This window comes from Ambystoma mexicanum, chromosome 11 (assembly GCF_040938575.1).
Source record: "Ambystoma mexicanum isolate Mex_15411 chromosome 11, UKY_AmexF1_1, whole genome shotgun sequence".
Lineage (NCBI taxonomy): Eukaryota > Metazoa > Chordata > Amphibia > Caudata > Ambystomatidae > Ambystoma > Ambystoma mexicanum.
The window spans coordinates 1,274,538,716-1,274,561,611 of NC_090934.1; positions in this window are offsets into that span (position 1 = coordinate 1,274,538,716).

The window sequence follows — 22,896 nt, forward strand, 5'->3', positions numbered from 1 at the left end:
CAGACATTGATGCAGAAGCGATTGTATCAGAGAAAATGTGAATAACCAATGGGCCAGTTTAGCAGCCCTGCAGTAACAGTCATTGAGTACCACCTCGCGGTCCGTCCTTGCTGCCAACGCCAAGCTTTTTGTAACATAACCCCCAACATGTCCCACCCCCACCCACATCCCTCCCCCATACAGAGGGATGGCAATCCCAAAACCCCTCAACCAAAACCAAACCAAGGGCATCAGCGCCTGGGGGCCTGTAGGCCGGATTGGCCGCGTCTCTCCGGGCAGCGGCAGGTCCAAGTGAAACAAAGGTGCCGACAGTGGGAGTTTGCACGTAACTTGGACAGAGATCTTGCACATGTTGACGTGGCACATATTCGTAAAAATGAAACAATCTAAGCAGGTCACAGAATAGAAAACCAGTGTGACTCCAGTACAGGGAGACGGCCGGGCTTGGGCCCTCCCCGGCGGGGCTGAAGGATAGCTGTAGAGCCAAGAACAGAGGGGGGATCAGCCTGGGAAATGTTCGTCCAGGAACTTAGAGGCCTCTTCTGGAAGTGTGAAGAAGAACACCCGGTTGGCATGTTCTATGCGAAGTTTGGCGGGGTAGAGCATGGCGTATTTAATTGAATGGTCACGCAGCCTGCGCTTTTCCGCTAGGAAAGTCTTGCGTTCACGCTGGACGGTCATCAAGAAGTCTGGGTAAAGATGGATCCTTGCGCCACCCAGTAAGAGCTCACCCGGCATTGCGGTCACGAAAATTCAGCACACGGGCTATGATGGGCCGAGGTGGAGCGCCAGGCTTGGGTTTAGCCGTCAGGGCTCGGTGTGCACGCTCTATGGTGAATTGCGGGGAGAGTTTGGATGAATCGAGGAGTGTCAGTAATGTGTGTTAGACGAATGTTTGATTCATGGACCTCATTCTCGGGAACACCGATAATACGGAGGTTATTGCGTCTTGATCGGGATTCCAAGTCCTCGTTCTTCTTTTCCACATCAAGGACTCGGTTGGATAGAGCGACGACCTCAGAGCGCAGGGTACCCAATGCATCCTCACGGAGCCCACCCTTGTCTCGACCTCCGCCACCCGGCTATCTGTCCTCTCAATGTGGGCCTTGATAGAGGATATAGTGCTGTTCATGTCATCTAGTTTTGAGTGGAGTGCAGTGAAGCCCTCCCGGATAAAGTCCATCATGTTTTGAGACTCCGGGGCTGTGGCGGATGATGACGAAGTGGGAGCCTGCTCGGTGGTTTCCTCTGGCGATCTCACCGGCGTCTTCGCAAACATATTGATGGAGCTCTGTTTCTTTGCGGCCCCCTTGGTCATCCTGGCGATGTTGGAGTTCCAATGGAGTAAGGGGGGAAGCCCAGCAGCTCAAGAAAGGAAGGTGGGGAGAACTCAGACCGTGTGACATGCAGGGAAGTATGCAAGGCGTGATGTAGAGCAGATGATTTTCCAGGGGGGGCCAGCGACTGTGGACCCGTATATGTGAGGCTTGTGGCTGCCGGTGCAGCCCGTGGAGGTTCAGCCTGCCCCAGGTGGCGTGGAAGGCGCAGTCCGAAGACCTCGGGTGTAGATGACGTAGAGGCTGAAAGTGATGGTGCCCAGTGGCCGCTATGAGAACACTGATCCAGATATGGTTATCCAAGTGAGTCTGTAGGAGGAGTGGGGGAGAGCACCATCCGGCCCTGTATACTGCCGATGAAATGGACAGGCTGTGGCTCAGAACCAGCAATGTAGGATGTACCAGGCCCCGGGAGTCCCCAGGCCAGGAGACCCCTCAAAGTAGAGATGTGGGTGGCTGGCGTGGCCCAGAGCACCCCAAGTCAATTACACGAATGCAGGCCAATCAACGGAGCAGGGGGACACCTGGGTGAAGTGAATCTAAGGCAGAGTCGACTGTGTCGGGCGGAGGAACCAGCATCTGACGCATGCCCCGTATGATCCAGAGTTGGGCATCGCCAGCGCTCAGGCCGAGGAGCGACCCAGGGGGGGAGTGAAGCGGCACCCCCCCTCCACACACCACGTACCTTATTGGGCCCGGGGCCCTGCGATGTGCGTCAGCGGGGGAGCGTGGCACCAGGTGTACAGGGGTGCGCCGCAGCTCAACTCCTTCTCCGGAGTCTCCTTGAGGGGGTGGGGGGAGGCCCCCCAACAGTCAGCTCCCCGGCGAGCACGTTCACGGTCCAGGAAGGGCCGGGCCGCGGCAGCGCTGAGGACGCCCTCCGAGGTGGCGTCGGATCGCGCCGCAGCCGTATGTGCCACCCCCCCTCGGCGGCGGGGGGGCCTCCTCAAGCGGCGAGCCTCAGCAGGGGTGGTTGGGAATCCTCGCTGGAGTGAATGGCGGCACTGGCATGCATAGAGGCCCGGCACGTCCCACAGCCGGGGCTGGACGTTGGCGCGAAGCCGCTTCGCTGGTGGGGGAGGGGCACGGGGATATCGGGATGTCAGGGCCCCCGACACGTTCCGCGTTGGGATTCGGGCCAGATGAAGCCCGGATCATCAGTGACCAAGTCGTGCCCTTCAAAGTCGAGTGGAGATGCGAGAAGGTGCCAAAAAAAGGATCCTGCGACCTGCCTGCCGCGGAGAGTAGCTTTCAAGCGGCCATCTTGTTCGGCGCTCAACAGCGTCCCCCGGCCTGAGTATTTTTAACATGAGTCAGTGATGGGGTTTAAACTCTACCTAGATATAATCTCTCCTGTCAATGTACGCCGGGTTTAGCCTGGGTATTCTCCCGGTCGCAGCATTCACACACATACATGGGGGGCTATGAATATGAGTTATGCCAAATGTGTCGTGCTGCACACGAAACAGTGTCCCATGTTATGCTACCTTGTCCCTTGACCATTCGGCTCAGGCGTATGTATTTGAGGCACTTTAAGATCTGCTATGTTTTTCTTGATGCGGTCTTCTCATTTACCCGCAGTATTTGCCACTGCTCGTCATATCCACTATCGCTTGGTTGCAGAGGAGTAGGGCATTGAATTAATTGTGCATGTGTATGCTACTATTTTTTTAAGCTGTGTACTGAAATTCTTAGAATGCTGCGTGTATTATTGTTGCTGTATTTCAATGCTTTTTTATTTGTCATCTAGTAGTTGATTTTTAATGTTTTTTAGAATACGCAGTCTCCTTTTTAAATTAATTGTATTCTGTACGATTATACTGTTGATGTCATTTGTCTTGTACCTGAAGACATAATGTCGAATAAAAGGATTATGATGATGAAAACCATGGCCCCGCCAACCCCCCCACCCTCCCACCTATCTTGCCCTCCTGCACAAGTCTTTTAGATAGTGCTCTGAAGTGGTTCCCATCATTCCTCTCTGGCAGACATCAATTAGTACTGATTGAGTCTGCCAGACCACACCCCACCTCACCCCATGGAAGTAAACTGTGCAGCCCACCAGGGCTGCATGCACTCAACAGCAATCTTCTGTCTCTTCCTGGAAAAAGCCCGGAAAACCTTATCTGAAAACAATACATAGCCCTACAGTCAAATGCCAATGACCAACATCTCGATCGCAAAGTGTTGTTGGTTAACAACATCCGCCAACTTACAGCCTGTTTCAACACTATCCAAGCCTGGATGTCTGCTGCCTACCTGAGGCTCAAGGCAATCGAAGCTGAGCCTGTCCTCATTAACAGTGGCATGCTTTAACAGCAGCCCCACAGATGGCCCTCAAAAATGGTCCTTGGAGACCTTCCCTCACTGCCTGTGCCCAGGTACTCGGCTCGTACATTGAATCAGCCTCGCCTTTAAATTCCATGAGAACGACATTACATACAGCTTGGCAGCAGCCAATCTCCCTTCACTTCAAGAGACACCTAGCCCCGCCCAACATCTTCTCCAATAGCTAAGCTCTTGTGCTCTCAGATGCTAGCAGCGTTCCACTCCAGGGCCCCCATTCTCCTGTATGGCACCACTGAACCTTCCTTACTCCGCCCTGGCACTACTGAAAGCTGCTTGCATGTAGTGGACGACCTAATCACCAACAAATGGAAGTGTGACCATATCATGGGTACCATGAGTGAGCGTCACTCACCCCGCCCCCCTCTAACATTCCAAGCGGTTGTCATTTCATGATTTATCTCATTGATAAATAGTATCTTGTTTTGTAATATTGCATTTATTATGCATGACTTCGTTATATATGTACATTTCGTGATATTATTTTATAGCGAAATAATGATAATGATTTGTTATTTGTATAGCGCTTTTGCCAAATTGTAGTGCATTGAACCATTACGTAGGATTATCACCCAGAAGAAATAAAGAAACAGTAAGACAGCTGAGCTGGTTCAGTGCTCGTTGCTGCGATGTGAGTGTGATCTGCAGGTCACAGGTTTGAATCCCGGCAAGACTAACTCAGCCTTTCATCCTTCCAAGGTTGATAAATGAGTACTAACTCAGGTTGGATGATATTGTACGTATATATGTTCTATGTAAAGCACTTAGGCATAATCGCTATAAAAATACATATCACAATTTACAAATAATCATATTTCTTTTTTTCTGGGGATATAACACGGGTTGCAGGCAAACAATCTTTGTTTCGAAGTTTGCAACATTGCTCACGCCCATATTTTCATAAACACAGCGACTAAAATAAAATAAAAAACCTGAGTTGTTAATTGCGCCTTGTCCTTGCATAGAGGAAAGAGACTGGACCAAGGGGTTAGCGGAAGCGAGGAGCGCTGAGCTTCCGCTCCACAGGGCGGGATTAGGCGATCCCAATTAACGCCGGACCAGCGAACCGTTCAATCCATAATTCACCAGGACAATTACAGGCGGCTTTAAACTGCGAGAAAAGGCTTCCACTGCTCGAACCGCAAGAGAACAATCCAATGGCGCCAGGATATAAACACGAGGAGGAAGAGATATCCGGCATTGAAATAACGACTCCCTGTGGAAGACGTCGCCAACTGAGGCTAATCCCGCCAAACTCTGCCTGTCAATTTAAGATAGAGCTGTACCATGCTTTATGTAATGCCCCTGCAGACAGCTCATTCAGATCAAAATGTGTGCCTGCCTGTGAACACACCTGCCTTTAGGCGGGCACCAGAGAGAAAAAATGGCCTGACACCTGGTATGTGGCCCGATATGCAACATATATAAGCATCTGCCAGTGCTTAATTTGTGCAGGTGTTTGCCAGAGCTCAGCCCTGGCACTTATTTTTGAGCCCCGGCACATATTGTCTCAAACTCACTTTAATTATGAAGTGGTGCAAGTCAGTGCATCCATCAACCACAATGAGCAGGTGCCAGCTGTGGTGTAACCCCAAGTGTGTCGACACTGTGGGAGCAGCTATGGATGGTGGCAGCAGTGCTGTCCACCTGCCGTGTCACAGGAGCGCTAGAAAATATTTGGACCCTGGCAGTTATTTTTTTTTTTACAAATTAAGCACTGGCAACTGCCCAAAGTTGACAGACCCACTCCAAGTGGCTACGGCTGAAGAAGTAAAATAGGCTAAAAGTGGTGCGTCCGAGCACCTGCAGAGACCAAACTGAAAACATGGACAGGTGGCGGGGGGATGTGCAATGCCATGTTTGAAGGGAACTAGTTTGGGGGCAGAGCAAAACCAGTGCACAGAAGAGAGGCTAAGGACTACAAGCAGCGCTTCTTATGGTATGATATGGAATTGCGATTTCTGCCGCGCACCGCTGCCATTTTTATGGTCTCCAGGCGCCCAAGCAGATCTGAAAAGGAAGGGGGTTGGGATGGGTTAAGTAGCGGGTTTTAGAGGGAAACGCTTCTTACCTATAGAGAAATCCCTTAGACCTTTTAGGGGTTTGGCCAACCTGTACCTGTACAACTAAAGCATGAACATGCACTTGGTGAATCACTTACATTCTTTTGTCACATGTGTCATTACTCTGCCTCCCGCTGTTTAATGAGTTGCAGGCTCCTTCACACAGGCCATAGAAGTAGCAGACACAGCTGTACGCAGTCTTTAATCGAAGCGGTTTGATAAAGTGACATCACAGCCTTTGATATTGATAAACTCATGAAAAGCAGATAAAAAGAATTTTAGAATAAATATACTAATATAGGCATCAGACACAAGGGAGATACACAATTACACCACAATTACAACCCAAAGTGATCTCTGCATGATGCGTTTGGCATCAATAACTGGACCTCCAGATGCCAGGGTGATATGCATATATATATGCAGTCCAAATGGTGCAAGTCTGTTTGGAGAGCCCACACAGAGAGGGGGGGGTGGGGAGGGGGGTGCGGGGCGTGTTAGAGTCATAAGAAGCAGATACGTATGGGGAATAGTAAATTGGTACGAGGGATGCAGTGGAGCGGGTACTCAGGGAAGGGTGAAGCGAGATAAGGGGAGCAAGGTATCAGTAATTGGCCTGGCATTCTTCCAGGAGATGCTTCTTTGATTAGTTCCTTCCTGCATTGTAAGAGGGTGAGCGAGGGTGAGGAGAATATGATGCAAGATTCTGAGGATCCACAGCAGAGCAGCCAAATGCTTCACAGAGGAACGGTGCGGGCCAAAGCACAGGGCGCGGCGGCAAGAACAAGCAGCTCTAGCTGGTCCTAACTCCAGACAGACTCATGGTGGAGCAAGCAGGGCAGAGCGAACGGGAGAGGTAGCATCACCGACAGCCCAAATGGAAAGCCACCCCAGGGAGGATCGGGGACGAGCACCCCCACATTCGTGGTGAGGCTGCCCACCAGGAAATGGGGCTGGGGTGAGACCCGAACAACACGATCTATGGAAGGTTCCCTCTCAGGAGGGTCTCAAACATGGTTTAGCTCACTGCCTCTTTCTCAAAGGAGAAATATCCATTTGCACATCTGTCTGGTCCCACGCAAAAGGGCAGTCCAGCAGCAAAATGCTAGAAAATTCTCCTCTGAACAAGAGTGCCAACGGCAAACCCAGACACTGGATTCAGCATTGTTGGGTATCATCAGTGAGGATAAAACATGCCTCTCCAAACACAGTGATCTAGGAGTCCATCTCTAGATTACCCTGGGCAATTTAGGGTTAAATGGCAATTCTTTAAACATTTGCATAGATGCAGGAGCCCCTCTACTGAGTCCAAACATGGCCAAATAACCTGTTCTATGGGAACTTGGGGCTACAGTCCAAGTCAACAAGGAAAATCCAGACATGCACCCCTTCCTCATGGAGTCCCACTCTCTTGCCCCAGGTCAAACATCTTCCTGCTTTGATTTTCCAGTTGCACGCCCTGTAGCAGATTTGTCCTCATCCAACTCTCAGCAAATCGCTGCCTGTTGGCCATTGCTCAGTCTCTCCTGGTCTTTGACAAGCCAATCTACCTAGGTTTGCCTGTACACAGTCTTAGACCACAGCAATTGAGCCAGAATGCTGCAGCACGCATAAGTACGATAGGTAACAATCTTCTGTCAATCCTGCCTTCTCTTTATCTCCCTTCAATGACTCCTGTTGAACGGCACATTTATTTTAAGGATATTTGTCGTGGTCATGGTGTTTCTATGGAAGGGCTCCAGGCTTCTCTCCTATCTCCTGAATTACTACTATGCACTTTCGAGCCACGGGCACCCCAGGAAAGCCGCAGTTTGAGGTTACCTGTTTCTTCTGGCTAGGCAAGGAAGCAGATCCTTCTCTGTACAAGCACCCATACTTTGGAACGCTCTGCGTCTTTTCAGTCCACTGCTCTTTGAAGACAGCTTTTCTCGTCTACTTTTTGTCTGCCTGGTCCGTATACCTCCGAGCCACAAAGACTTTCCAATGCATATGCATCTTTTATAAATGGACAACATACATTAGAAAGGTTTTTTCACCAGTACAGCTTTATCTGCTCTTTTGATATGATATGATATTTTATTCATATCGCGCTCATACACAAGTGTTTCAGAGCGCGACCAAGCAAAGGGAGGGGAACAAGGGAGAGACAAAAACAATAATCTTACTAGACCATTGACATTAAGAATGCGCAAGTGCATGGTAAAAAGGGGGAAAGTGTGTGGAATGGGGAGAAGTGGAAAGTGCGGAACAGAGGAGAGAACAGAATAAATAACAAGTGCAGTAAATAAAGCCAGTGAAAAGTGGTAGTGCAGACAGCAAGTGGCAAGTGCAAGATTAGTCAGATAATGTATATCTGATAAGTGCAGAAGAAGAGATGGGGACTATGTGGGCACAGATACAGAATCCCAGTGCAAGGGGTGGCCCTGAGGCAGTGCTGGAGGTAGGCAGGGTGAGCAGGTACCTGGGCCCGTAGGACAGACGGTGTCCAGGTGCATGCTGCCAAGAGAGAAAACAGATCATCAGGGGAGAAGAGGGGCAAAGGCGGAAGCGAAGAGGAAGGTCTTGAGGTCAGTGGTCGAAGTGTACGAAAAGAAGTAGTGGAACTATGTTCCTTGCTGGCCTGCACACACTCCCCACAAACCCCATCATCACGTCCCCTCCCACACACAATACACACCACCAAACACTTGCACCTGCTGTTTAAGGGAACGTTCAGTGCAGTTTCAACTTCTTCCTACTCTTTTATTTTAAAACTAAACCATTCCGGAACAGTTTCTTTTTAAAATAAAAGTATAGGAGCTGTAAAATGTAATTTAAAAAAGTAGAGGAGCACCGCTCCCGACCGCTCCCACTCACTTCGACCACTGCTTGAGGTGCTTCCGGAACCGGAGATGGTTCAGTGTGGCCGGGAGGCTGTTCCAGAGGGAGGCACCAGCCGAAGACCGAGATCTGCCCCAGCTCGTTTCTTTGAAAAACGACTGGCACTGAGGGACTTAGAAGTAGAGGAGCGAAGGGCTCGAGAGGGCTGGATATTATAGCTGGAGACTGTATGTTTGATTTGTTTGAGGACATAGTCATGGTAATGAGACCCTGATATTATTTACTATTAATAAGGAATGTGTGAAACCTCTCACTTAGCAGCTGCAAAGAAGGCGCTTCTGGTGCTACGCATGTGGGAGGGATTACATTTCTAACATAGTAAAACATTCCACTGATTAAATATCTGAATTTGCAATTTGGCTCGCCAGTGCCTGTCTTTGCTTTCTTTTGACTTGTATTTGATACCCTCTACTAAATGTATTAAATGTCACAAGTCAACATGCTATTTTCTATATTCAAGTTCCTTCTCTTAGTTTCTTTGTGGGGGAATGCAAGTCTTCTAGCTGAAAAATAATTTGCCCTATTAAGTGCTATTTTGTCTCGGGAGGATAGCTCAGGGGCAACGCGCTCGCCTAGGAAGCAAGACGACATGGTGCAACACAGGTTCGAGCCCTGCGTTCGCGTTTAGAAACCTCTGGTCATTAAGCACGTTATAAATAACCAATTACAATTGCAGGTGGACAAGAAAACAAATGAAAATGCGGGGATGTACAATGAACCAGCGTATGGCGATCGGATCATTGTGAAACAGTAGATACTGAGTATTTTCCGATCCGCCGGCAGCATTTGGTGGGTTTTCTAATGGAGACACAGACTTTAATTTCTGCGGAATGCCACTGAGACCAGGCATCATTGAACCTGGATTTTGAGAGAGTACCCACCTTGCTCCCCAAAGGCAGGATGACCTTATTTTCAAAGGAGGCCGTCATGCACTGAGCTTCATGATGGTGTCTGTTACACCAGCATTTTATATGTTACTTTTTTTTGCAGGGTTCTCCAGCAGATGAACTTAAAGTTATGTGTCCTGTTGACATAACCAAATAAATTATCAAAAAATTATCTTTTCAAAGAAATAACATCTAAAATGATTATGACTTCATGTGGGGTTCTTTCAATGATCTGGAGGTATATTGCTAGCTGTTTCATCAGCTAATGTCTTCTGTCCCGCACTGTTCCCTTTTTTTCTTCTTTTTCCTTAGTTTAGGTCTATTTGACCTAAAACATTTGATCAAATTTATTTGACCTTGTTTTGGTCTAAAATGTGGGGGGAGACCCCCGCAACCTCCCCCAGACCCCATCAACCTAATCTATACCATTACCCACCCCCATATATATATTTGATTAAATATGAGCAGAAAAAAGGGTCAAGAAAATGCGATCAAATGTTTTTAGGCCAAATGTTTTTAGGTACATTTTGCTAATACCTTTTCATTCCCATCTTTTGCTGTTTGATTTTTTTCCCACTGTCTAGTCTCTTTACTTTTAACGTTTAGGGAAGACTTTGTTGAAGACGCATTATCCGATATATTGTTCCATGACATGGACCTCAGATGAGTAATATGTCTAAGTGGATGGGCTACCTTGAAGTGTTATGTATGCTATAAATGTGTAATGCCTCAACTTATGCTTAAGATCCAGTGTAATAAAATGTATTTAAAAAAAAAAAGAAAAAAATAACAGAACATGCCAAAATCAAAGAAAAATGTACATACCGACAGCTACGGCAATAAATCGAAAACAACAGCATCTTCTCGGGGACTCGCAGTATGAATGCTCACTTTTCTGCTCATCCTTCTCCAGGCGTGAAATCTAGAACACGTTTCTATCCATAGTCACTTTATGGCATTTCTAGTTGAAGCCTCAAAATCAATAGTCAGTGCTTTCCCTGCAATCCTGCTGAGCCTCCCAGGGACCAGACTTGAGGACCTCAGCTCTACAGAGAATCTGTGGTTTAGGAGTAGATGATGGGCGTGTCACGGGAAAAGGATGCCTAGAAGGAAATCAAAGCAAGTTCCGCCCGGTTTCAATAGTGCGAGGATGAGCGCTGCTTGTAGTAACTACCACGGATGCTTCGTATCACTCAGGCCAGCCTTCGCCTGACTCTTACTCCTCTATGTCCCAGGTATCTGTGAGCATCATTACCTTCCGCTCACCATCCCCACAGAAGTTGATTTTCATGTCTTTGGGACTTAAATAAGCATCCTAATGCCCAAAACGATCTCACCCACTTGCAGGGAGAATATTTGTATTTTTCATCAGCCAATTTTGAAAGGCTTGGATCCAGTTTTGAAAAGGGCTCATGACGTTCAGTCTTCTCGAAGCTCCCAGATACTCCCCGATGGAGCCAAACTAAGAATGGATGAGTTCACACCTCAGTCAGTGGTCGAAGTGTACGAAAAGAAGTAGTGAAACTATGTTCCCTGCTGGCCTGCCCCTGCTTTCCACACACCCCATCACCACGCCCCCCACCCACAATCTAAACCCCCAAACAAGCACACCTGCTATTTAAGGGAATGTGCAGTGCACTGCACTGAAGTGCAAGCCTCAACTTCTTCCTACAATTTTATTTTAAAACTAAACCATTCCAGAAGGATTTCTTTTTAAAAATAAAAATATAGGAACAGTGAAACCTAAAAATAAAAAGTATAGGAGCACCGCTCCCGACCTCTCCCGCCCACTTCAACCTCTGACCTGAGTCCTGCCTGCAACCTAGTTCTCTGCTAAATTAGTTCTCTGCTCCTTCCCTCTCTCCCTCCTTTTCCTTACAGCTTGCTGACTGGCCACATGGTCGACCTCAGAGTCTCACAGGTCACTGGCACCCCCGCCAGTCCTCTGTCGCACTTGCCTCACGGCCCTACACCCCACCCGCACTCATTGCACTTGAGAATTAACCCAAGAGAGTGACTCTCTCTGCACTTACCCCAGTCTCCACGGACCGGGTGCACTTGGACCACCCCCTCCCAGTGACCATCTGTGCACTTGCACGATCCGTTCGCACCTTGCCTGAAGATCGTCTGTCTGCCTCCCTTGTCTGCACCCCTTTATTGCACTGGTAAATCTGCAGAATCGCTGTCAGGCCTATTTGCTGTATCTCAAACTGTTTAATTACGCACTTACTCTGCCTGTGCAGACTATTATCGTCTCAGAATTTCAATGGCTCTGAGCGACTGTTGTTTTTTCCCCATGTTCCCACCCTCCTTGAGCACTTTGAAACACTTGCCTGTGTATAAGCACATTATAAATAAACAATACTATACCATACTTAGCAGATGACTGTGAGGTTGTAGCAGGGGGAAAGAGCGGTTGCCCTGAGAACTGTGCTGGCAAACCTCAAGCCAATTCTGTCCAGGCCTGTCCGACTTGTGCAGGCGTAGGCGCAAGCTGTGCTCCTTCTAGTTGAAGTGAAGGCACGCACCTTACGCCACTGAGTAGATGGACTTGATGGAATAGCTGCCTGGACAACGCTGCCAGACAGGTGTGCTGTAACAGGGAAGGAGCACCTCCTTGAGAGATGAGCAGGAGACTATAGGCTTGAGAGGCAGAGGGCTGCAGGTGTACCCAGTTTGTGTGGGCGAAGCTGAGCTTGCAGCAGCGGTTCGGGGATCCGCAAAAAAGACTGGAAAAGACTGTGGGTAAGGCGAGGAGGGGTCCAGTGGTGGGGAGGGGGAAGGCTTAAAGGTGCCGAGCAAAGAAGAAGGGGACTTGTCACAGGAGAACAGTGCAAGGCTATAGGAAAGGTAGCACACACTGGGCCGTATGGCATGCAGGGAGTGGCGTATGCAACACACAACACTAAGACCTAGAACTAAAGTACTAACCTTGGAACCCCAGAAGATACCCTTCAGTTTGTTGCATTGAAACTCAGCACTAGATTGACCTTTAAGCAATTAGAGTAGGTGTTGGTAGGTCTGGAAAAATCTAGGGCTGTGCTAATGTTGGAACTGTCAGGACTCGGGGCTAGCTAGCCTTTGGGTTGTAGGCCCTGAGCTTCTATCAGGGGCTACAACCAAAAGATCTGGGGCTTTAGCCCCCTCAACCTCCACCAGCAAAGCCTCTGAGAATAACAGACATATACCATCGGCTAGCGATAGTTTGCGCTCAACGAGGATTGTACACAGTTGGATAGCTCACAGGTTATGTAATCGCCTCAGACATGTGGCAATCCTGCACATTGCAAGTTTGAACTCTAGCAAGGTTGCCTTTTGAGTTTGCTAAAAAAATGAGCACCAGTAAATATAATCTGGAAGGCTGGGTTTCTTTATAAGGTCACCAAACTCCAAGGTGACTTGCCATTTCCTTTTTAATTATGGTAGGGCATATTTTATTTCTTATTATACATGGACAAACACTGGCCTCTCCTTTAATAGATGGCCTCTTGCTTAATGTAATGTAAGTTCTTCCATTGGCTGATACATAGAATGAATTTAGATACGCAAACAGGGCGCTCAGCCAATCAGTTGGCTGGAACAGCGGGCAGGAATACACATTCTCTGTCCACTGTTTCTAGTCACCCAAGGCCATTCCCCGGCTGGTGCCATCTTTTCTTTGTGCCTCCACAACCCCCAAAACAAATCATACCCCTTCCCTACTCTCTCCCTCCCTCCCCACTTACCTGCTGGCCTGGGACTTTGTGTTCCAGTTCCGGCGCACCTCCCTCTCCTGACCGCTGCCATAGATATGGAAAAGGGATTTAGTCCCTTTTCCCTCTGACATCAGGTATCTTTTTCTTTTTCCCTCCGGAGATTGGCATCTCTTGTGCAACCAATCTCTGAGGCAAAAAATAAACCATTCACACCCCGGATAAAGCCCAGGGTAGAAATGTCTTTCACCCCCACTGTGGGGGCAGGCATGGCCGGTAACAGCCCCCAGCCCTCACTTCACTCGGGTCTACCTAGGCTTGGGCTTGCGGACCGTTACCGGCCATGTCCGTCCTCCACAGCGGAGGTGAAAGACATCATCTGTTTAGATTTAAAAAGCTAATATACAGCTTGTAACGTGTTGCAGAAAAATAGGTTAAGAAGTTTAATAAAATGCAACATGTTTTGTTTTCTTCTTTTATATAAATTTCATTTTTTATAATACGTAATAGCGTGCAGATACTTGTACTCATGTGGTATACTCCTGCAGTACACAAAATAAACATACACAATAAACATTTCCTTATTAGTTAATGGGTGCAAAGTGTCACAAAAATGTTGTAAGAGGGGTTATTTGAAAAGATTGTCAGTGCTTTAATGAAGTGCTGCACTGGCAGCTGGAATTCGCTCTATGGTGGTTCAACAGGCAGGCATTGTGATGTCACTTTCCTATTCCAGGTCAGTAGTGATGTGACAAATAGCCTGTAATAAGAGCATTGCTTACAAGCTTCTATACAGGTATTGCACACTGCCATGTATTATATATCTATCACTCCCTTCCCTGGAAACCCCTTGAAAAGCTGATCTACCCCCAACTGGCCAAGCATGCTGAGCTTGCTGGTTGCCTACACAACCATCAATCTGGATTGCGAGCAGCGACAGGCACGAAAACTGCTCTTCTGAACACCCCTGAAGAACTGCTCGCATCTCTTGACACTAACTCTCTCAATGTCCTCATTCTACTTGATCTTTCCTCTGGACATGATACAGTCAACCATTCCATCTTCATAAAATGGCTCCATCATACCCTTGGTATTTAGGAGCGGGCCTTGGACTGGCTGACCTCCTTCCTTACTGCCCGCCCTCCCAGGTCATCCCGGGCTCTTCCCCTCTGCTACCTCTATCTCCATCTGTGGTGTTCCCCTCTCACCCTGGCTCTTTAACGTCTATCTCGCTCCGCTTGCTCACCTGATCTCCACCTTCTCCCCTCACTTCCAGTGTTCTGCAGATGACAACCAACTCTTCTTCAAACTTCCCTCCGATGCTCCCCCTTCTTCCTCTACCATTCCCGACTGCCTATCTGCTATCCAGTCCTGTTGTGCCTCTAATGATCTCTGTATCAATGCCAGCAAGACTGATATCCTTCCTATTGGGAATCCCACTCCCTCTTTCCTCCTTTCACTCTGGCCACCTACTATGGGCTCTCCCCCTTCAACTCCTCTCTTTTTTTCCTCCCTCACATCTTGGACATTGCCAAGAAGGCTAATTTTCAACTCAACCTTCTCAGAGGTATCCTTCCTTTCCTCACTTTCCCCCAGACGCTCAACATTTCTAGAGCTCTGGTACTCTCTAGGCCTGACTACTGCAACATCCTCTTCCTTAAAGTACCCTCTTCCTCTCTCCGCCCCCTCCAGCTTGTGCAGAATAGGGCTGCAAGTCTTATCCTTGGCCTCAAGCCCGGGAAACGTATCTCTCAAGCCCTAAAATCCCTCCATTGGCTTCCGGTTGCTGCAAGAATCACATTTAAATCCCTCTGCATCATCCATAAGGCAGTCTGGGGCAGAGGACCAATTTATCTACAATTTGCTCTCACCAAATACTATCCTTCCAGATCCTTATGCTCCTCCAGCTACAACTCTCTGCGTGTCAGGTGCTTTTCTAAGCAGTGAGCTGCTGACTGATCTCTAGCCTCGGCTGGCTCCCTCCTCTGGAACAGCCTCCCCCTCCTCTTCATCTTGAGCCAGATCTCCTCAAATTCTGGAAGCTCCTCAAGACTTTCCTCTTCACCTCCTCCTTCCCCCTCTCACTCCCGTACTGATACCCCAGAGTCGCTGAGATTGGTGGCCTGAGTCGGTTTGTGTCCTTCTGGGTCCCGGCCTTCCCCCCAATCACCTTCAGCCTTCCGAGCCATCCCCAGCACTTGCCTTTAGGCACCCACTGGCTTCTGTTTTCACAGGTCTGCACTTATTAATGGCAAGTGATCACTCTGTACCAAGCGATCTCTGCCAGGCACTTACGGTTGCACACAACTGACTCCTTGGCACTTCCCTCTGTGAAACTCCTAGCACTCGTATCCTAGGGATTGTATCTCTCCAGCACTGAAATCTATGCATTGGCACCCAGTGGCTGCAAGGATTAAGTTCAAGACCCTCTGCATTGTCCACAAGGCCTTCTGGGGCCTAGGTCCTCATTACCTCCAACTCTCTTTTTGTAAATACCTTCCTACTCTAGCTCTTCACTCCTCCACCTCTAACTCCATCGAGGTCAGCCGGTTCTCCAAGCAACGAGTTGGTGGTAGATCTCTTTCTTTGGCTGGGGCCTCCCTCTGGAACAGCCTCCCTGCCTTTCTGAAACTTGAGGAGAACCATCTCTGGTTGCAAAAGCACCTCAAGACCTTCCTCTTTGTTTCTGCCTTCTCTCTTCCTCTCCCCTGCTAATTGTCTGTCTGATACTGCACTGGTCTACTGCACTGGTCACCTGGCTACTCTCTGATTCAGGCCCATGTCCCTGCCCGCACAGTTGCAAACCCGCACTGCCTCTCGGCAACCCTTGCACTTGGGTCTGTATCTGTAACCCTACAGCCCCCCTACCTGCACATTTGGACTACTGCTGTCTGCACTTAACCTTGCACCTGCTGGGCGCACATCTTGTTATTGTTTTGATCCCATGTACAGCACTGCCCTTCCCCTTTCCCCTGCACTTTTCTCCTCCCCCCGCCCTGCACTTGCGAAATCTCAATGTCAATTGGCCTAGTAAGATTGTTGTCTCTGTCCTCCCTCTGTGCCCCCTTGCTTGCCTCGTCGCGCCTTGAAACACTTGTGCATAAGCGTGTTACAAATGCCACATCATATCACTTACCCCCTTCCCTGTTCCCAATCTCTCTCTCTCTCTCTCCCTGCACTTGCACGTTCTGAATGCTCACAAGGCCTAGTAGGACCGCCCCTTTTCCCATATCATCTTTTTATTCTTTTTGCCTTTGTTCCCATGTTCCCTTGCCTTAGCCCTGTGGGCGCTTTGAAACACAATTTCTTGATGTATAAGCACCTCACAAATGCACAATAAAATAAATACAATAGTGATTTCTACTGTGGGGAGCGAACGAACTTGTGGAGAGCGAACGAACGTGTGGAGAGTGAACGAGTGTGTGGAGAGCGAACGAGTATATGGAACGAACGAACGAACGTTGTGGAGCGGACGAACGCATGGAACAAATGAGTGTATGGGTGAATAGTGCATAGAGCGGATGTGAACCAAAACACATAGAACGGACCTGACCGCTCAGAATTGCGCGACGTGCATATTTTGTTTTGGAATGCAAGGAATCTTTGAAAGAGCATACTGCATATCACACCCCAGGCTTACTCTCTCCTTATACCACCATTCAACTAGAACACAGAGATATTATGACACCATTCGGTATAACTGTTCTCATATCAACATCTGCCGCTCACCCCCATCACTCTAAGTAAACATGGCTGGTCTCACACCCCCAGCCAGGCGTTTCTCCTCAGGCCTAACGCCGCCACACTCGGTCTGGATAATTCCAGCCAGACCGAACACATATCCCTGATCTCTCAACCACCACACCTACCGCTAAGAAGCAGCTACCACATGAATTCCGCACCAGCTGCACACATACCGGTGCACACACGCACCTTTGGACTCTCTCTAATCTTTCCACTGACCCGAACTTCGGTTCCCAAGGGCGTTCAACCTACCAGCGCCTTCAGACCATAACAATGGTATATAAGGCGCTATACAAATGCAAAATAACAATAACAATAACAATTGGATTTCATGCAGTCTCTTGTCAGCAAGAGATGCCCATGAGTCAAAGACCTGTAAAGAATCTTTGGTTGGGTGAAGAACGTTAAAGCTCTTAAGTGCTTTTTTAGGCCTGGGAGGAAAGCTCAGGGGCAAAGCGTTTGCCTTGGAAGCAAAACGACACATAGCAACCCAGGTCCAAATCCCAATCTCGCGCTTACAAACTGATCTCCAGTATCAAGCGCGTTATAAAAGAACAATTATAATAATATAAAAGTGTCAGATTCAATGGCACTAAACACCACAGCCTGCAATAAAGGGCGTGCTGGGTCCTTTTCTCTTCAAACATATGCACAAGGAACCAGGCAACACACCAAGCATGAAGAGTTTGCGTCACAGAATGTGCCACGCTTGCTAGGCTGGATGCCACAATTGATTTACAGCATATACAAATGTATGTACTTAAGCCCGCAATACACTGAAATATTGCTGTCTGTGGCTGCTTATTGTACTTCACGTGGATACATTCGCATGTGGCCAGTAGTACAGACCATTTCTACACTTTCATGCTACTTTCTAAGGAAGTATGTTGAGTAATGTGTGTTTTACCATGTCAAGAAACGGAGTTTTAAAAACTTTTTTGCAATAAGGACCCACGTTCGGATGCACACATGCCATGCACCTTTAAGGTTCTAAAAGATTCATATTTAAGAAAAAGTGCAACGTTACAAATTGTTGCATAAAACAGAGCAACAATTACTAATGCCTCTTTCGGTCCCTCTGCAGCATTCGGCATAATATATTATTTGGCACTGCTCACACGGAACCATTAACACATCCAATGTGTCTGCATCCAGAAAGGAGATATCACTGTTCGCGCTCCTCACCAGCAGTTCAGACATGGCGCAGCCGCGACATCATGGCCGCCAGTGTTCCGCTTGGCAAGGCTAACAATGGAAAACATCCACCATTGTCTAAACATGTTATGGCAGCATGTAAATATGACGATAAATGATTAACTGAACCCCCGCAGAGAATTCCTGTATGTTGGGAAAGAACACCCCCACTCACCCCCCTGATCCCAGGATTAATGGTGGTTTACTTTGTAATCCATTCCATTCTACTGTAGGCATCATCGGATGTTGAATGATCCGACCACATAGCTATGTGTTGTGGAGAAGTTTCCACGCGTCATTTACAACAGAATATAAGTTTGCAAATGCTTTATGCAAACAGTGCAGGCTTTGTGATCCCAAACGGAAACTAGCACGTGCAAGATTAGCAGCGTACATAGTGCGGGTTGTTAATTTCCTGTTACGCGCAGAGCCAAACACGACTCAGAACACTTGTGGACGGTCCCAGCAAAGCTAGTAGGCGGTAAAAACAAAAATACCAGATTCCATTGCACATAGCAATGCTTATAGCGGACGCGCACTTCATGCATCGGAGTCATCCCCTACTACCACCCACCTCTTTGAACTTTGCTATAACTTGTGTAGGTATTAATCACTGTGGGACATTCTACTTGAAGGCATCAATTGTAATTGTTTTGGTCGCCCCCATTTTCAGAGGCAGAACTTTGGATCTAATGGTGCTGTGGCCCCATATCTGAGGATCAGATCTTCCGTTGGCTATGGATTGAAGGATATAGGGCGTGCCGCTCCTCCACTCTGGAAGCGGGCACATCATTCTAAGTGCCCCACTGTTCAACATTGTGGCCTTCATAGAACTGAGAAGGACATTTCAAAATGTGCACCTTCGGAAGTGGCGCTGGCCAATCAGGTGGCCAGGAACATGTGCGGAATCTAGCAGTAAACACCCAGGCTCCTCCCTGACCACCAGCACCTCTTCATCAGGTCTGCCATCTTTTCCTCTGCCTGCCTCCCCATCTGTGTCCCCGGTGCCTTAATGAACCCCAGACACTGGTCTCCATTCTTCTCTCCCACCATCTCATACACCCTCCCGTGCCCTACTTACTTGTCCATGGCCCCCTCATTACCTCGCCTCCAGTTGTCATTCTTGCCAGACTGGGCCACCATGACAACAGTAAAGGGACTTCCTGTTGTTAATATTTTCCATGGAAGCCATCTTGGTTTATAGGGTTTCTAGGGATATGGGGCACCTGGTCTAAGTTAAGCTCAAACTTCCTGAAACAAAACTAGTCATGGTCAATTGCCAAGGGTACTAGTAGCAATAACCACTGTGTTTGCAGGTTCACAGGAATGATAGCAACCTGGAACCCTCGCGGAGGCCCTCACAATGCTTAGGCCTATGTTAGGCTCAAGCTGGCAGGTCGTGTCCACCCCTATCTGCCGGAACTGGGTGCTTGTCGCTATAAACATCCTGTCCGGCACCTCAAACAAAAGTGTTTGGTGGTGGCCAAAATCCAGGCCCATGCGCAGGAATAGCCTGAGTTGCAGTAGGTAAGAATTTCCAGTTATTGGCAGTTAAGAACTTCAGATCTAACATTCTTTGCTTGGAAAAATAAAGGACACACCACTTGACACCAAACCAGTGGAAGAGGAGCTGTAAAATGCACAGTATTGACTGTGCAGCATGAAGTAGGAACTCTGGAAAATGTAGGGTTCAACCCTTCAGGTTTGATTTTAAAATGCAAAATTGGTACTTGCAGCCTTCCATTCCATGGTAATGCACTGGAGAACGTTCCAATCACACTACACAACTACACAACATTAATTTCAAATATTAGGTAGCTCAGGTTAATGGTATAGTTAAAGGCAGTGCTCTGACGTTGGGTTCTGACAGGAGTAAAGTTAGTTTTTAGCCTGATGGACTTTGTATTGGGGGAATAGCTCATTTAATCTGAGTGATTTCACCCTGTCGTTGAATTCCTAACATGTGTACACGTCACATTTCTATAGGTATCAACCTTAGCTCTTTGAGCTTAGAGACCTTTAGGAACATGCATGTAATGGATGGGATCACACAGATTAACTCTGAGTCCAAATAACCAAATCAACTCAGGAAGATGGCAAAGTACTGTTTTATTAAGAATGATCTAAAACAGGGAGTTACAACGAACATCATCGGATGTACACTCGATTTCTCACAGCGATCTTTTCACACAACATAGACTTTATACTAAGAATATGTCAGAGGTGATGTCATACTACGTGGCAAATAATGAAAAACCTACTCGGGATCGGGATAGACTTAAGGGGAACATCTAAGTATACTATCTGTAGTAACTGGGATTGTAATTGGCTGCCCACTGTCAGGTGGACTACATATGCCTACCTCTAAAACATGTCATCTTCAAAAACATTAGCTGTACGGTTTCTTATTGGGTTCTTAAACCATAAGGTCCTTTGTTATATGGACCTCTACAATTGGTTGGCATGCTTGTGCCATGTCTGGAACATTCAGTTCACTTAGCAGCACATAAGCCCAGACCCAGATGCAAGGAGGTGGGCCTGACTCTACCTCCCCACCCAATTATCCCAACATCTCTCATCATCCATGCCTTCTGCCATTAAGATTGTCTTTGAACTTGGTCTTGCAAAGTATCCTTGTCTCTGAGAATACACGGAGTGCAGGCACTCACTATCATTGTCCAAGGACTCTGAGTTCAAACTCTATTTTCAACCTTGGCTCATATGACAGGAGATCACGATTTGGTAAATGTTGCAGCTTTTAAATGTCTTAAATGAATTAATCTTGACATTCCTTCTTTGCACCTTAACAAGGGATGATTAATCCTTTGTACGTTAGCTCCTTTCCAGAATAGATAGCGGATCTTGGATGCTTCAATCTTGACTTCAGGCCAAACAGCCTCCCCATGCAGCTCCACATTTCAATTTATTCTTGCTGTGACTTAGTTTTTCTCTTCCCTCTTCATGCGTCCTGGCTTACTAAATTTGTGATACCGATTTCCAGATTTTATACAATGGCAGCTTCACATGCATTATATTCACTACATATAGCCAGCTTCTATGATGACTTTGTCTACTTGCATTTCAGCGTCTGTACAATTATTGAACTTGCTGATTCTCTGCAGCACTTCGTGCACATGTAATCTTATTTTTCATATTTAAAAGTTCACTTGATTCTTTACTCGTTCATTAGGATCCATACATGCTCTACAGCCAGTATCCTAAGACGCTGTTCATACTCTCTTATGACGTCACAGACTTCTTTCTTTGTTCTTTATTATATTCCTTCAGGGAGTTCCTCCCTCAAATTGTCATCCCTTCGGGGATACATTCGATAGGGCTGTCTCAATGGGCACCTTCTTTCAAACATACGTTGCATATTGGCACAACTGCTGGTGTAAAATACAGCACAATCTCAGGCTTACAACATTTGGGAGGTAGGAGGTTGGGGGTCCTGCAGAGATATGCAGCTGCTCCTCTACACTTCCCCCTCTGGCCGAGTCCTTGACCACCTACTCAATTGTTTCCACATCCTGATATTTTCTCTTGAAGAAGTGTTTCTTTAGCATCCATATCTTCATCCTCTCCCTCAGGGTGCCTGCTAATTTGACATGTTCATCTACACTCCAGGTCATGTAATTACAATGGGCCTCATTACGAATCAGGCGTTAAGGGGTTAACGGCGCCGTAAACGCCGCCGACCCTTAACGCCTGATTACAAGGTCCCTTAGCGCCATGGTGATTTTAACGCCTGCTTTTTGCAGGCGTTAAAATCCATGGCGCTAAGGGACCATGGTGCTAATTACGCCACCATAATTTACGGTAGCGTAATTAGCGCCTTCCCCACTCCCATTATGCCCTATGGGGCAAAAATGGGAATGGGGAAGGGTAAAATGGGAAATGGGGATTTACCGCCCCACTCACCTTGGAATGGGGCGGTAAATCCGCCATCCACCATGGTGTAAACATAGTTTACACCATTGTGGTAAGGGTACGACCCAGGCGGTAACTTACCGCCTGGGTCGTAATGAGGCCCATTGTCTATTCGAGATACAATAGACCAATCATCCCACGTACCTCTTATGATTCTTTGGATACAGGAATTTAGTTCCCTCGGGTGCTACAATAGTGGCTTCTATGTACTTCCTAACAACGTCGCCAGTCAGCTCCTTGGTGTTTGGTTCGGGTTTGACATTGATCATGATATTCATCCCTATCACCTTCTTTGCCGTTTTCGTGCATTGGGCAATCTCTATCCTGACTACACAAAATCCAAACATCACCAGCACCAATATCACTCCAAGAATCTTGAATATATTCACTAACGACTGGGGAATCAATGAGAACAAGGAAGCAAACCAACTTTCATCTTCAATATCATCAATAGGAACATCCGCCTCAGATCTCCCACACTCAGCACTCCCCCCCAAATCCATCACTACATCCAAATCCCATGACCTAAGCCAAAACAAAAAATACAAGCTTCTTGCTACTTTGACTACCAACAAAATAAATACCACCCCTTTAGCACCCAAAAATATCAAAACAGCATACCCTAAGCCAACAACCAATTTTAAAAGTGCCCTCTTTAACACTTAATCACTAGGGGCTCATGCCATTGAAATGTATGACCTAATTACCGAACAAAAACTGGATCTGATTATCACAGAATCCTGGTTTCACCAAGCTTCTGGTCCATTACTCGCACTATCCATACCGCCAGACTACAACATCTTCAGAACAGACTGAACTCACA